This window comes from Ranitomeya variabilis, chromosome 1, assembly GCF_051348905.1.
Source record: "Ranitomeya variabilis isolate aRanVar5 chromosome 1, aRanVar5.hap1, whole genome shotgun sequence".
Classification (NCBI taxonomy): Eukaryota; Metazoa; Chordata; class Amphibia; order Anura; family Dendrobatidae; genus Ranitomeya; species Ranitomeya variabilis.
In genome coordinates this window covers 702,536,464-702,553,093 of record NC_135232.1, presented here as the reverse complement: position 1 = coordinate 702,553,093, position 16,630 = coordinate 702,536,464, and the positions used below count along the sequence as shown (strand labels likewise).

General features: G+C 45.5%; 1 long non-coding RNA gene across 1 annotated transcript in view; it reads left to right on the top strand.

The window, feature by feature from the left end:
* The window catches only part of LOC143818062 (uncharacterized), an 82,378-nt gene extending 68,128 nt beyond the window's left edge, over positions 1-14,250 (top strand). The window contains exon 3 of the long non-coding RNA XR_013224306.1: positions 13,984-14,250. This is a non-coding gene — a long non-coding RNA (uncharacterized LOC143818062). The remainder of the gene's footprint in view (positions 1-13,983) is intronic.
* Positions 14,251-16,630: the final 2,380 nt, after the last annotated feature.

Below are 16,630 nucleotides of genomic sequence, written 5' to 3'. Positions count from 1 at the left end.
ATTTCCACCCCTCCACTCACTTTTTGGTATATCTTCCTCTTTCTCACCTTACTTTGTCGATGTTCAGAGAGCCATATGTCTCAATCAAAGCCTCGAGGCTGCCTCTGGACAGATATTCCGTGATGAAATACGCGCGCTTCCGAGACTGGTGTGCTGCATACAGGTGACCTAGGAATGGGCAGTCTCGGGCCGCCAGGAGTATCCGCCGCTCTCTCATAATGATGTTCTCACTAACCTCCTTTTTCTTGATCATCTTCACAGCCATATAGATGTTTCGGCTGGAGACTGATGTCAGGACCACCTGAAGAAAGGAATAGACTATGGTTGGAAAATGTGTATGGGAGGTGGAAAACAGCTGGTTCATCTCCTGCACAAGAAACGGGTGGCCTGAGAGGTTTGTGAGTCTGCCTGGACTTTATAGCAGAACAATGCTTATCCATTAGCCTGAAGCATTGTCTGCTCCATGAATGCTATATGGAGAGGCCTTCCATAATTCCATTATCACCATCTGGGAATAAATAGGACAAACACGATGGAACTTGGAGCTGGTTGGGGTTCAGTATTGGTCTTCTATGAATGTGCAGCTGATTTAAAAACATAAAGGCCAAAGCATATATTGTGTAACAACTGTGCTGGCAACACGGCATGGCCTCACATCTCTCACACTATCTTACCCACTGCTCCAGGCCATGATGTGGTTTCTGTTTTATGCCAGCTCCATGTTCTGTGTCTCTGCTCTCTGCATGCTTCATGGCTTTGTGTATAGGGGGGCGGCGCCTGAACTCTCTGGTTCTTATAGCAATCAGGTGCATCTGTCTAATCTGTTCCTGACCAATTACCAAGAGGCCTCCAGTATATAGTGCAGCTCCACCCAGTGTTCTGGGCCTGTGCAATGTGTTTGCTCAGTTAGGGTCTAGCTGCTGAGTTTGCCAGGCCTTGCTCTATGTTACTCCCTCGCTAGAGGCTTTTCTCTGTATTTTTGCCTTGGTCTTGTTGTCCGCCCTCCAGGAGGCAGAATATCCTGGTCCCTGTGTCTTTGTCCTTGTGTCTTGTTCCATTGCCTTGTCTGTACTTAGTCTTATCTCTGTCTCCTTGTCTGTGGCTTCCTTCCCTGCTGTGTCTTTCCTTGTGTTCTCAGTCTGCTTACACTCTGCACTCTTGCAGCTCTGCCTGCTCTGTACCTTTGTGGCTTTTACCTCTGATCCGCACTCCTGTGGTTCTGCTCCGTTCTTCTCTGCTCCGCTCCTGTTGCTGTAAGAATCTCTTTCTGCAGCTCCCCTCCGCATTCCTTGCGATTCTGCTCCGTTCATCTCTGCTCCGCTCCCGTTGCTGTAAGAATCTCTTTCTGCAGCTCCTCTCCGCATTCCTTGCGGTTCTGCTCCATTCTTCTCTGCTCTGCTCCCGTTGCTGTAAGAATCTCTTTCTGCAGCTCCTCTCCGCATTCCTTGCGGTTCTGCTCCGTTCATCTCTGCTCTGCTCCCGTTGCTGTAAGAATCTCTTGCTGCAGCTCTTCTCCACATTCCTTGTGGTTCTGCTCTGCTTTGCTTTTATTGCTCTTGCTGCTCTACCTGTTCCTTCATTCTCCCTTCCTTCTGGTTTATTTCCATACCTACATCTCCTGTGTGAACAGGTCCTACCTGTTCCTTCATATTTCATACCCTTTCCCGCACCACCTGTGTGAACAGGTCCCTACCTGTTCCTTCTTACACCACATCAACCAGTCCTGTGTTCTCTGCCGTGCCTGCCAATCCAGTGTTCCTGCCAATCCCGTGTTCCTGCCAGTCCTACCGTTCCTGGCGTGCCTTCCAGTCCTGTGTTTCCTGCCGTCCTAGCCAGTCCTGTGTTTCCTGCCGTCCCTGCCAGTCCTGTGTTCCTGCCAGCCCTGTGTTCTCTGCCGTGTCTCTGCCAGCCTTGTGTTCTCTGCCGTGTCTCTGCCAGCCCTGTGATCTCTGCTGTGTCTCTGCCAGCCCTGTCTCAGCCGTGCCAGCCTACTCGTCTGAGTTTCAGCCGTGCTCTTCTGCCAGTCCTGCCTGATGCCTGCACCAATCCTGGTTTTCCTGTCTCCCAAGTGGGATCAGCAGCCACAGCCAGACAACGCCCTGGAGTAGCACCTGGCAGCTGCCTGCTGCACAAGCCTGACTTCACCATCAGGGGCTCCAGTGAAAACCCAGGCAGCTGTCACGCTCACGCCCTGACTGGTAGGCGTGATCTCGGGGGGTTTGTGGCCCCACTGTGCCACAAACCAGACTACCCTGGAAGGGGCGTGACTATGACAGCTGCCTGGGTTTTCACTGGAGCCCCTGATGGTGAGGTCAGGCTTGTGCAGCAGGCAGCTGCCAGGTGCTACTCCAGGGCGGTGTCTGTCTGTGGCTGCTGATCCCACTTGGGAGACAGGAATACCAGGATTGGTGCGGGCATCAGGCAGGACTGGCAGAAGAGCACGGCTGAAACTCAGACGAGTAGGCTGGCACGGCTGAGACAGGGCTGGCAGAGACACAGCAGAGATCACAGAGCTGGCAGAGACACGGCAGAGAACACAAGGCTGGCAGAGACACGGCAGAGAACACAGGGCTGGCAGGAACACAGGACTGGCAGGGACGGCAGGAAACACAGGACTGGCTAGGATGGCAGGAAACACAGGACTGGAAGGCACGGCAGGAACGGTAGGACTGGCAGGAACACTGGATTGGCAGGCACGGCAGAGAACACAGGACTGGTTGTTGTGTAAGAAGGAACAGGTAGGGACCTGTTCACACTAGAGGTGCAGGAACGGATATGTAGTTAGGAGGAACAGGTAGGGACCTGTTCACACAGGTGGTGCAGGAAAGGATATGAAATATGAAGGAACAGGTAGGACCTGTTCACACAGGAGATGTAGGTATGGAAATAAACCAGAAGGAAGGGAGAATGAAGGAACAGGTAGAGCAGCAAGAGCAATAAAAGCAAAGCAGAGCAGAACCACAAGGAATGTGGAGAAGAGCTGCAGCAAGAGATTCTTACCGCAACGGGAGCGGAACAGAGATGAACGGAGCAGAACCGCAAGGAATGCGGAGAGGAGCTGCAGAAAGAGATTCTTACAGCAACGGGAGCGGAGCAGAGAAGAATGGAGCAGAACCGCAAGGAATGCGGAGAGGAGCTGCAGAAAGAGATTCTTACAGCAACGGGAGCGGAGCAGAGATGAACAGAGCAGAACCGCAAGGAATGCGGAGGGGAGCTGCAGAAAGAGATTCTTACAGCAACAGGAGCGGAGCAGAGAAGAACGGAGCAGAACCGCAGGAGTGCGGATCAGAGGTAAAATCCACAAAGGTACAGAGCAGGCAGAGCTGCAAGAGTGCAGAGTGTAAGCAGACTGAGAACACAAGGAAAGACACAGCAGGGAAGGAAGCCACAGACAAGGAGACAGAGATAAGACTAAGTACAGACAAGGCAATGGAACAAGACACAAGGACAAAGATACAGGGACCAGGATATTCTGCCTCCTGGAGGGGACAACAAGACCAAGGCAAAAATACAGAGAAAAGCCTCTAGCGAGGGAGTAACATAGAGCAAGGCCTGGCAAACTCAGCAGCTAGACCCTAACTGAGCAAACACTTTGCACAGGCCCAGAACACTGGGTGGAGCTGCACTATATACTGGAGGCCTCTTGGTAATTGGTCAGGAACAGATTAGACAGATGCACCTGATTGCTATAAGAACCAGAGAGTTCAGGCGCCGCCCCCCTATACACAAAGCCATGAAGCATGCAGAGAGCAGAGACACAGAACATGGAGCTGGCATAAAACAGAAACCACATCATGGCCTGGAGCAGTGGGTAAGATAGTGTGAGAGATGTGAGGCCATGCCGTGATGCCAGCAGAGTTGTTACATATTGTATCCTGATAGCATCATATATGGACCAGTACATGGAAACAAACTGTCACCCCAACTCCCCACAGATGTAATCCCAGAGATCGGCTCTTCAATGAATCAGAATACCCATTTACAGCAGCACTAAACCTAACTATGGTGATGAGATGATCCAATTTGTGAAATAATCATGGGGTCATGGGAGCGTCTGTGTATTTTGTCAGCCATTCCATAGAAGAAGATGTCAATGAATATCTATCTACAGAAAATAACAGATGGAGATACAATGACAAATATAGATTGATAAAAAAAAATATGAAGCTTACTTTCCCAAAGCTGCCTCTACCCAAGACCTTATGGAAGGCAAAGTTGGTCATCATATCAATCCTGGCGTAGGGGCTGGATGTTCCGGTGTCTCTGCTGCATCCAGGTGTTGGTTCTCCATCCTCCAATCCATTGTCTTCGGCCTCTCTCCTCTTCTTCCTGAAACCAGCAGTGGTAATACTCACCTCTTCTCTCTTCCTCATCTCTCTCTTCTCCTCTCTTCTCTTCTTCCTGAATCCATCAGTGGCATCACTCTCCTCTTCTCTCTTCCTCTTCTCCTCGCTCCCCTTCTCCTCGCTCTGCTTCTCCTCGCTCCTCTTCTCCTCGCTCCTCTTCTCCTCTCCCTTCTCCTCGCTCTCTTCTCTTCGTCCAGTAGTCACCATTCTCAGTAATCTCTTCCCGCCTGTAGACCTCGGTCCAATCACTTCAGCCGACAGTTGAAAGTAAACGGCAGTTGGTCGTGTGCAGGTGACCAGAGGTCAGAGGTGACGGAACCCTCAGGTGGCTCCTGCCAGGCAGCGGCTCCTGGCCATGCTCTGCCCTATACACTGAGATGTGGGCATCATGGGTGACAGTTTAGGGTCCAGGGGAATGGCACATAACTTCATGGCGGCTTCTAGTGCAGTTTTTTAAAATTTCAGAATACATTCTTTTTATCCACATACACAGAGACGTAATAATATGCCAAGAATACATAAAAAACACAACATACTATAAAATCCCAGCTCTTCCCATTACTAATGTATATTTAAAAAATAATTATTCCTTTTATCTTTCATGTTATATTATTTCTCATATATTGCTGTTACTAGAGATTATATTTTTTCATTATTTAGGAACCCGTGTATCATTTCCTTTACTATTCACAAACACTTGTTACTTTGTGTTGGTATCACATCAATTCCCAATAAAAAATATTTCCGTTTGTTGATGTAACTTGAATAAATGTGTAAAAGTTCATGGGGTGTGAATACTTTTTCAGGGCACTGTATTGCCGGCCATTTTCTGCAATGCTTTACTAATTCTCTTTCCGTCCTTTATTGCATTGATATCAGAGTCTTTTGCACTTATTGGGTATTTTTTTCTATTATTGAATTTTTCCTGGGCCCTCCTGCTCTTATTGTCAGTATGGGGTCGGTTGTCCTTTCTGTCCATGACTTGGGACTTGGATTGGTCATTTTGCGCACGTTGATGTGTTTATAAATTTTTGTAGTCTGTGGATTTGCTCTGCTTTTTTCTCAATGGCGTTCACAATAAAGATATCCTAATATTTATTTTGATGCCCGATCCTTGGTTTCTCGTTGACAATATTGTAACTGCGCATTCTTGGCCGGCACTCGGGTCTTTAAGTTGCACCCACCCAAGCACCAAGGCATGAGGCCCAACAAAAATACAATCAATTAATTTAATTTCTGTGTACACTGTGGATAGGCAGAAAGCTGCCCATCAGTGGTGGGGGTGTGGTTACATAGAGCTCATGAATACAGAGGACTACCTGGCAGAAGATTTACTAGTGTGTGTATATATATATATACCGTATTTTACGCTTTGTAAGACGCACTTTATTTCCCCCAAATTTGGGGGGGGGGGAATGTGGGTGCGTCTAACAAAGCGGATATACCGCTTACCATTACAGGGGGGTGTCCGCCGCCGCTACCGCCCGCCGCCGCTGTCGTCCGCCGCCGCTGCTGGGGTTGTCCGCTGCTTCCCCGGGTGATGCTGGAGGCTCCGGTGCTGCGGGGGGCTCTGGCGACATTTTGTGAAAGACCAGAGCCCCCCGGCAGTTCGTCCATGCGTTCCAGTATGACTAATTCCAGGAAAATGGCCGCCGGAATCTCGGGAGATGAGATTTCAGTGCTGAGATCTCATCTCTCGAGATTCCGGCGGCCATTTTCCCGGAGTTAGTTCCAGTATGACTGACTCCGGGAAAATGGCCGCCGGAATCTCGGGAGATGAGATTTCAGCGCTGAGATCTCATCTCTCGAGATTCCGGTGGCCATTTTCCTGGAGTCAGTCATACAGGAATGCATGGACGAACTGCCGGGGGCTCTGGCCTTTCACAAAATGTCGCCAGAGCCCCCCGCAGCACCGGAGACAGCCCTGCAGCATCGGACACAGCCCTGCAACACAGGAGCCCCCTGCAGACCCCTCATCCCAGCTTGCAGCACAGGAGCCCCCCTGCAGACTACTCATCCCAGCCTGCAGCACAGGAGCCCCCCTGCAGCACAGAAGCCCCCTGCAGACCCCCTCATCCCAGCCTGCAGCAATGCTCCACTCCTGCCTCCAGCAACGACCCTGGGACCCTGATCCACCACAGCCACAACCCCTGGTAGTGGTAAGTAATAAGATGCATGGATTATAAGACGCCCCACCAATTTATTAAAAAAATTTTTTTCCTATTTTTCTCCTCAAAATTTGGGGTGCGTCTTATAATCCAGAGCGTCTTACAAAGCGTAAAATACGGTATATATATATATACACACAGTACAGTATATGAGGCATGTAGTTTAGGCGTAGTACTATAGCAAGTCCTCCTTGACTATCCAATCTCTAACACCGGCTTCACCCACCTAACTTGCAAAGGCTGGACTGGCCACAGGTGTGCTGCCCTGAAATCAAGACTATAAACATAAATATGGAGGTTGAGTCAGGGTCAGGAGATCCTTGTCCGGGCAGGACATCCCAGCCCATATATTGACCATGCAAATTGAATGTGTGAAACCTGCATAGGCATTATGCCATCAGTCAACTGGCTGAAAGAGGAGGACTTTCCTGGCTGCATAAATGAGGTGGTTGAGCTGGGGTCAGGAGACCCATGTCTATACACGGGCAACATAACGCAAATGTGTGGAACCTACTTAGATTTATCCAAAAAGAAGAAAAAAAAAATTTGATTTAGATTTATGCCATCAGTCAACTAGGTGCTAACCTTCTTAAGCTCCCCTGGAGGACTTTCCTGACTGCCGGAATAGTAAGCAAATCTGATACTGCCAAAACCTTCCCTTCATATATACAGTATATGAGACATACAGTTTACACCTAGTATTATGGCAAGTACCCCTTGACTACCCAATCTGTCATGGTTCCCAATGGCAAGGGAACGTAAAAAACACATAAGTAACGAACGAGCTCTCGGGTGATGGAAACTCGAGTTGACCGTGAGCTAAATCTACCACACAACTAACAGTAGCCAGGGAGCATACCTACGGCTTCCTATATGCCACGCGCCAGCCGGAGGACTAACTACGCCTGGTAGAGGAAGAAACAGACCTGGCTTACCTCTAGGGAAATACCCCAAAAGATGATAGCAGCCCCCCACATGTAATAACGGTGAATTAAGAGGAAAAGACATACACAGTATGAAAGTAGATTTAGCAAAGAGAGGTCCACTTACTAGATAGCAGAAGGATACAAAAGAGGACTTCACGGTCAACTGAAAACCCTTTCAAAAACCATCCTGAAATTACTTTAAGACTCCTGTGTCAACTCATGCCACAGGAGTGGCAATTCCAGCCCGCAAGAGCTTCCAGCCACAGAGAACCACAAAAACTGCAAACTGGACAAAAGGTACAAAACAAAGGACAAAGTCCACTTAGCTGATCAGCAGACTAGTAGCAGGAACATGCAACCGAAGGCTCTGGTTACAATGATGACCGGCAAGGAAATAACTGGAGAGCAAGGCTAAATAGGAAACTCCCAAACACTGATGGAAGCAGGTGAACAGAAGAAGCAAAGTGCAAACAAGTCACCAGTACCACCAGCAACCACCAGGGGAGCCCAAAAAGCGGATACACAACAGTACCCTCCCCTTAAGGAGGGGGCACCGAACCCTCACAAGAACCGCCAGGGCGATCTGGATGAGCCCTATGAAAGGCACGAACCAAATCCGAGGCATGAACATCAGAGGCAGTTACCCAAGAATTATCTTCCTGACCATAGCCTTTCCATTTAACCAGATATTGAAGTCTCCGTCTGGAAATACGGGAGTCCAAGATCTTCTCCACGACGTACTCCAATTCACCCTCCACCAGCACAGGAGCAGGAGGTTCAGTAGAAGGAACCACCGGTACCTCATATCTCCGCAACAACGACCGATGGAACACATTATGGATAGCGAAAGATGCCGGGAGGTCCAAACGAAAGGAAACAGGGTTAAGAATCTCCAAAATCCTATAAGGACCGATGAACCGAGGCTTAAATTTGGGAGAAGAAACTCTCATAGGGACAAAACGGGAAGACAACCACACCAAGTCCCCAACGCGAAGGTGGGGACCAACACGACGACGACGGTTAGCAAACTGCTGAGTCCTCTCCTGGGACAATTCCAAATTATCCACCACTTGTCCCCAAATCCGATGCAACCGATCCACCACCGCATCCACTCCAGGACAATCCGAAGATTCAACCTGACCAGATGAAAAACGCGGATGAAACCCTGAATTGCAAAAGAAAGGAGAAACCAAAGTGGCAGAACTAGCCCGATTATTAAGAGCAAACTCCGCCAACGGCAGAAAGGCAACCCAATCATCCTGATCCGCAGACACAAAACACCTCAAATAAGTCTCCAAAGTTTGATTAGTTCGCTCCGTCTGGCCATTGGTCTGAGGATGGAATGCAGACGAAAAGGACAAATCAATGCCCAACCTGGCACAGACTGCCCGCCAAAATCTAGACACGAACTGGGTACCCCTGTCAGAAACGATGTTTTCCGGAATACCATGCAAGCGAACCACATTTTGAAAAAACAGAGGGACCAACTCAGATGAGGAAGGCAACTTAGGCAATGGCACCAAATGAACCATTTTAGAAAAACGGTCACACACCACCCAGATGACAGACATCTTCTGAGAAACAGGGAGATCCGAGATAAAGTCCATAGAGATGTGCGTCCAAGGCCTCTTTGGAATAGGCAAGGGCAACAACAACCCACTAGCCCTAGAACAACAAGGCTTGGCCCGAGCACACACATCGCAAGACTGCACAAAAACACGCACATCTCGAGACAGGGAAGGCCACCAGAAGGATCTAGCCACCAAATCTCTGGTGCCAAAAATTCCCGGATGACCTGCCAGAGTAGAAGAATGAACTTCCGAGATGACTCTAGTGGTCCACTCGTCAGGAACAAACAGTCTACCAGACGGACAACGATCAGGTCTATCCGCCTGAAATTCTTGCAAAGCACGTCGCAAATCTGGAGAGACAGCAGACAAAACCACTCCATCCTTAAGGACACCAGCAGGTTCAGAATTCCCAGGAGAGTCAGGCTCAAAACTCCTAGAAAGAGCATCTGCTTTCACATTCCTAGAACCCGGTAAGTACGAGACCACAAAATTAAACCGGGAAAAGAACAACGACCAACGTGCCTGTCTAGGATTCAGGCGCCTGGCAGACTCCAAATAAATTAAATTCTTGTGATCAGTCAAAACTACCACCTGATGTCTGGCACCCTCAAGCCAATGACGCCACTCCTCAAATGCCCACTTCATGGAGAAAAGCTCCCGATTACCAACATCATAGTTTCGCTCGGCGGCCGAAAATTTTCGCGAAAAGAACGCACAAGGTCTCATCACTGAGCAGTCGGAACTTTTCTGCGACAAAACCGCCCCCGCTCCGATCTCGGAAGCATCGACCTCAACCTGAAAGGGAAGAGAAACATCAGGCTGGTGCAACACAGGGGCAGACAAAAAGCGGCGCTTAAGCTCCCGAAAGGCCTCCACGGCAGCAGGGGACCAATTGGCAACATCAGCACCCTTTTTAGTCAAATCCGTCAGAGGTTTAGCAACGCCAGAAAAACCAGCTATAAATCGACGATAAAAATTAGCAAAGCCCAAGAATTTCTGGAGACTCTTCAGAGAAGTAGGCTGCGTCCAGTCGTAAATAGCCCGAACCTTGACAGGGTCCATCTCAATAGAAGAAGGGGAAAAAATATACCCCAAAAATGAAATTTTTTGAACCCCAAAAACACACTTTGAACCCTTTACACACAAAGAATTCTCCCGCAAAACCTGAAAAACCCTCCTGACCTGCTGAACATGAGACTCCCAGTCATCAGAAAAAATCAAAATATCATCCAAGTACACAATCATAAATTTATCCAAATATTCCCGGAAAATATCATGCATTAAGGACTGAAAGACAGAAGGTGCATTAGAAAGGCCGAAAGGCATTACCAAATACTCAAAATGGCCCTCAGGCGTATTAAATGCGGTCTTCCACTCATCCCCCTGCTTAATTCGCACCAAATTATACGCCCCACGAAGATCAATCTTAGAGAACCACTTAGCCCCCCTTATGCGAGCGAACAAATCAGTCAGCAAAGGCAACGGATACTGATATTTGACTGTAATTTTATTCAGGAGACGATAATCAATACAAGGCCTCAGAGAGCCATCCTTTTTAGAGACAAAGAAAAAACCGGCTCCTAAAGGTGATGAAGAAGGACGAATATGTCCCTTTTCCAGGGACTCCTTAATATACTCGCGCATAGCAGCATGTTCAGGTACAGATAGGTTAAACAAACGACCCTTTGGAAATTTACTGCCAGGAATCAGATCTATGGCGCAATCACAATCCCTGTGAGGAGGGAGTGAACCAATCTTAGGCTCTTCAAAAATATCACGATAATCAGACAAAAATGCCGGAATCTCAGATGGAATAGATGACGAAATGGACACCATAGGAGTGTCCCCATGAGCCCCCCGACATCCCCAGCTTAACACAGACATAGCCTTCCAGTCAAGGACTGGGTTATGAGACTGTAACCATGGTAATCCAAGCACCAAAACATCATGTAAATTGTACAACACAAGGAAGCGAATCACCTCCTGATGGTCTGGAGTCATACGCATAGTCACTTGCGTCCAGAACTGTGGTTTATTACAAGCCAAAGGTGTAGAATCAATACCCTTCAGACGTATAGGGACTTCCAGAGGCTCTAAATCAAACCCACAGCGCCTGGCAAAGGACCAGTCCATAAGACTCAGAGCGGCGCCCGAGTCCACATAGGCATCCACGGTAATAACTGATAATGAACAAATCAAGGTTACAGACAAAATAAATTTGGACTGTAAAGTGCCAATTGAAATGGACTTGTCAACCTTCCTAGTACGCTTAGAGCATGCCGATATAACATGAGCAGAATCACCACAATAGAAGCATAACCCATTTTTACGCCTATAATTCTGCCGCTCGCTTCTGGACATAACTCTGTCACATTGCATTTTCTCTGGCGTCTCTTCAGAAGATACCGCCAAATGGTGCACGGGTTTGCGCTCCCGCAAACGCCGATCAATCTGAATTGCCATTGTCATGGACTCATTCAGACCTGTAGGCGCAGGGAACCCGACCATAACATCTTTAACGGCATCAGAAAGGCCCTCTCTGAAATTTGCCGCTAAGGCGCACTCATTCCACTGAGTAAGCACAGACCACCTACGAAATTTTTGGCAGTATATCTCCGCTTCATCTTGCCCTTGAGATAGGGCTATCAAAGCTTTTTCAGCTTGAATCTCCAAATTAGGTTCCTCATAAAGCAACCCTAAAGCCAGGAAAAACGCATCCACATTGAGCAACGCAGGATCCCCTGGTGCCAATGAAAATGCCCAATTTTGAGGGTCACCTCGCAGCAAAGAGATTACAATCTTAACCTGCTGGACAGGATCTCCTGAGGAGTGAGGTCTGAGAGAAAGGAATAATTTACAATTATATTTGAAATTCAAAAACCGAGATCTATCTCCGGAAAACACCTCTGGTGTAGGGATTTTAGGTTCAGAAATAGGAGCATGTATAACAAAATCTTGTAAATTTTGAACCTTCGTAGCAAGATTATTTAAACCTGCAGCCAAACTCTGGACATCCATGTTAAACAGCTAAGGTCAGAGCCATTCAAGGGTTAAGAGGAGGTAAGAAGCAGCTAGACAGCAATTAAGGGCTAGGCAGCAAAACTCTGAGGGAAAGAAAAAAAAAAAAATTTCCCTTAAACACTTCTTTTTCTCCTGCTTCAGCCCAAACAATTAACACTTTGAGGGCCGGTCATACTGTCATGGTTCCCAATGGCAAGGGAACGTAAAAAACACATAAGTAACGAACGAGCTCTCGGGTGATGGAAACTCGAGTTGACCGTGAGCTAAATCTACCACACAACTAACAGTAGCCAGGGAGCATACCTACGGCTTCCTATATGCCACGCGCCAGCCGGAGGACTAACTACGCCTGGTAGAGGAAGAAACAGACCTGGCTTACCTCTAGGGAAATACCCCAAAAGATGATAGCAGCCCCCCACATGTAATAACGGTGAATTAAGAGGAAAAGACATACACAGTATGAAAGTAGATTTAGCAAAGAGAGGTCCACTTACTAGATAGCAGAAGGATACAAAAGAGGACTTCACGGTCAACTGAAAACCCTTTCAAAAACCATCCTGAAATTACTTTAAGACTCCTGTGTCAACTCATGCCACAGGAGTGGCAATTCCAGCCCGCAAGAGCTTCCAGCCACAGAGAACCACAAAAACTGCAAACTGGACAAAAGGTACAAAACAAAGGACAAAGTCCACTTAGCTGATCAGCAGACTAGTAGCAGGAACATGCAACCGAAGGCTCTGGTTACAATGATGACCGGCAAGGAAATGACTGGAGAGCAAGGCTAAATAGGAAACTCCCAAACACTGATGGAAGCAGGTGAACAGAAGAAGCAAAGTGCAAACAAGTCACCAGTACCACCAGCAACCACCAGGGGAGCCCAAAAAGCGGATACACAACACCAATCTCTATGACCGGATTTACTCATCTGATTTGCAAAGACTGGACTGGCACAGGTGGACTGACCTGAAATCAATACCCTAAGCATAAATGAGATGGTTGAGTTCAGGCCAGGAGTCATTTGTCCAATCGGGACATCTCAGCCATACAATGACCATGAAACCCAGATAAGTGAAACCTGCTTAGGTTTTATGCCATCAGTCAACTGGCTGCTAACCTTAAGTTCCCAAAAAGGGGAGGACTTTCCTAACTTCCAGAATAGTTGGCAAATATTATGGTACTTCCAAAACATTCCTGAAACCTGTACTTCCTGTAAATTTCTTGTGCACTTATGCACATATTCAGGGGGAAGGAGACCAGGTGGGGAGCTGGTGTGGAGGGATATGGTCTCTAAAAAGTGGAAGTGTTTATTGATGAAGATTTTCGATGGCTCAAGTCTATGTCTCTAAATATGCCATGAAGCTGGAGTTAAGCAGTGTTTTAGAACTTCAGAGGAAACCGCAATGGAGTCCATGTAATCTATCACTCAAAAATATGTACAAAATGTCTAAAAATAATAATAAATTATCAAACGCAAATGGAAACTGATAAGGGGAAATCATCTATTTTTAGGGTGTCTTAGCTGGTTGTACATGAATAGTTGTATATAAAGAATAAAAATCTGACAATCAAATCTTGGAAAAAAAAAATAATATCTGTCAAAACGCCTGAAAATTGTAATTTGAAGCAAATACTTTTATACATTGATTGACTGGTACAAAATTACTTTGAAATTCAAATTATTTCATGTAGAGATAATGTCACAAAGGATAATGGATCATGCATGACAATTACAGTAACAACAACAGGAAAAAAAACATTTAATATAAGGGATAAATGCTGCAGGGAGAGAAAAAAAAACAACAACCTCAGAAGGTTTAAATAACCGCTCAATAAATGAGAACCAAATATAATATGAAGTCAGGAAAAAAACACATGGAAATACAATATATTGAAATTGTGAATATGCATGCTTCAGTATTAATATTTTATTCGTTTTTTATTATCATTTCAGCTCGAGTACATAGTGGCTTATGTCTTCATATTTGGATTGGCCTGACTTTAGTAATAGATTCGTTTGCAAATGCAACACAGTGGACACTACTACAGAAAGCGGCATTTGTTCACATCCAATGATCCAGCCAAGCACCTCTATTATTTCCAAACCTACAGTTTGCGGTGTTTTCTAGCTTTTTCTATCTGTCTTTAAAGCGAAACAATCATTAAAAAAAATGACCTATTGCTTAAATCAGGTTTTTGTGTTTAAAGTATGTTTTATATATTTTGGCCATATTAGTTTTTTTCTGCATATAACAATCTGTATTAAAGATATAAAACAGAAATCTTGTAATTTTTACATTGGCTACTGTGTTTTTTTTTTTTTTTTTTGGGGGGGGGGCTTTTGTTTCAGGAAATTGTAAAAAAAAAAAAAGTGCTTTACTCACCCGTGTCCTTGATACACTCACGCTGTCTACATCAACAGAGCTGCTGAGCTCAGTAACAATCTGCAGCGCTGTCAATGTCACGTCAACGTTGCAGCTAACAATGAACACCAGGAGCAGTGGTGGAGACTCACTTTTGGACCCAGGGTGGGTGAGTAAAGTGAGATTTTTTTTTTTTTAATAATTTTATATTTAATACTAACTGAGTTTATAGTAAAAAAAATTCCAAAAGGGGACATTTCCTTGAAACGGGATATTTATATATCATCCGGTCCGGAGATATTATTACTGTATCCGCCATAAATGGACAAATATTTAGGGAAAAAACTTGGATTAAGATAAGAAAATAGCCCCACACTTGTTCACAAATGATATGTTTGGTATTTCAACACAAGTAAATGTTCCAATACCAAATCCAGCCACAAGAATGGTGCTGTTTTTGGAAGAAAGCAGCTTTATTATCCCAATTTCTATCCCCTTGTTGGAACAGTTCTGCAATCTAAGTGGCATTTTAGCTGATTCCTACTTGATATGTTTATTGTTATGTTTGACGTACGCTGGGGGGGTTATAAAGCCATCAATTACCTTTAATTGGTTCCCCTTCAATAGCAATAGAAAATATCAAACGTGTTGGATGACATCAATGAACGCCGAAGAGACAGGTTCTTGGTAACGATTACTATCAGCCTTTAATATTATTGATGCGTTTCGATGGTTTCAACTCTGAGGCACCTGTAGAGAAGAGACTTTCCACTTTTATTTTCCAGTAAAGGATTAGTCAGATCATTTTCTTCCTATCACGTTTATGGAAGCATAAAAACAGTATTGAATGAATTCTATTTTAGACTAAAAGCCCAAGTGTGTCGGGTGGTATTGATTCGTATGTGATGGAAAAATAGTGCACTCAGAAGGCCCCGAGGTACATCAAACACAGAAAGGATTCAGAGAGAGTTGAGAAAATCTGACGAGTTCTCACAAAATCCCACAGCACTATTTTTTTTTTACTCCTAGAGGAAAATACGGAGTGAAGCGATATTTTATGAATTGTTAAATCTCATTCCTTAGCCACGATCTTATCGTTCTCGGCAGGGATGAGCACAAGTTAATTTTGGTACCCGCTAGCTGCTTTGAATTGCACAAAGATACGAGACTCAGATACAATTGCCATCAAAAGTTGCGATGAGCGTTGACTTCTATCTCATCTTTTCAAGTATTTCATCTAGAGGTCATATACATGGCATGCATTTTGTATGGGGTCTCAAAAGGGTTCTCTAAGAGGTCCACTTGTGCATCTATAGGTCCCTGATTTACTAAAGAGGCATATGGAGGATTTTCTTGCCAGATTTTTTTGTGTGAGCTGTGGAGATGGGGCTCTACACCAGCACACAAAGGTCCAGATTCAATGAAAACGATCTTGGGATCCGGACATGTTAGGAGTCTAAAATTAATTGAGATGTTGTGGAGTCTGAATATTTTTACAGGGTCTGGTCTGGGGTCTGAAAATAGTTTAAGAAGTCTGATATTGAAATAGTAGAGCTGAATAAATTTCATCATGACATTTTATATAGGCCACTACCCTCTAAAAGGTCATTTCCATTTTGCTGCACATGTGTTAGCCGATGAAGGACTCCCCTAGGAGGGAAAGTCTATGTCTGAATTAAAATGGCTCTTACACCACCTCTAGTTTAAGTTTTTAACCACATTTCTAACAATTTTTCTAAACATTTATAGATGGCATGCTTGATAAAGGTCCATGATTTCACGGTACTGCAAAGCCAAAACTTCACCTAAGATATTACCAAGAGGAATAGGGGCAATTCTGGGTATGGATGGTGTAAGTTTGGGAGGGTGCTTAAACATCCACAGGAATATTGGCAACTTTGACCTGGAATGGTAAAAATTATAGCCCTGATAGGTTCAGTGTATTAGACAATGGTCCTGAAAGATCCAAGAGCAGACAAACCCATATGGAGCTGATTGTGGAGCCAATCGATAAGTGGTTGTGTGAAGCTTCTCCAGATTATCTCTAGGGCCTAAAGTTTATACAAATGAATCCAGGCAAAAACTGGATTGTATTTCACAGTACAATATAAAAATTCATTGGTTCTTTGACTTTTTTTATGACAATTTTTTTTCTCCAATTTTGCTAGCATGGCCAAAACATTAAGCATGAATGTATTGTATGCCACTCCTGCTGCTCTGGAATTATAACACCCATGC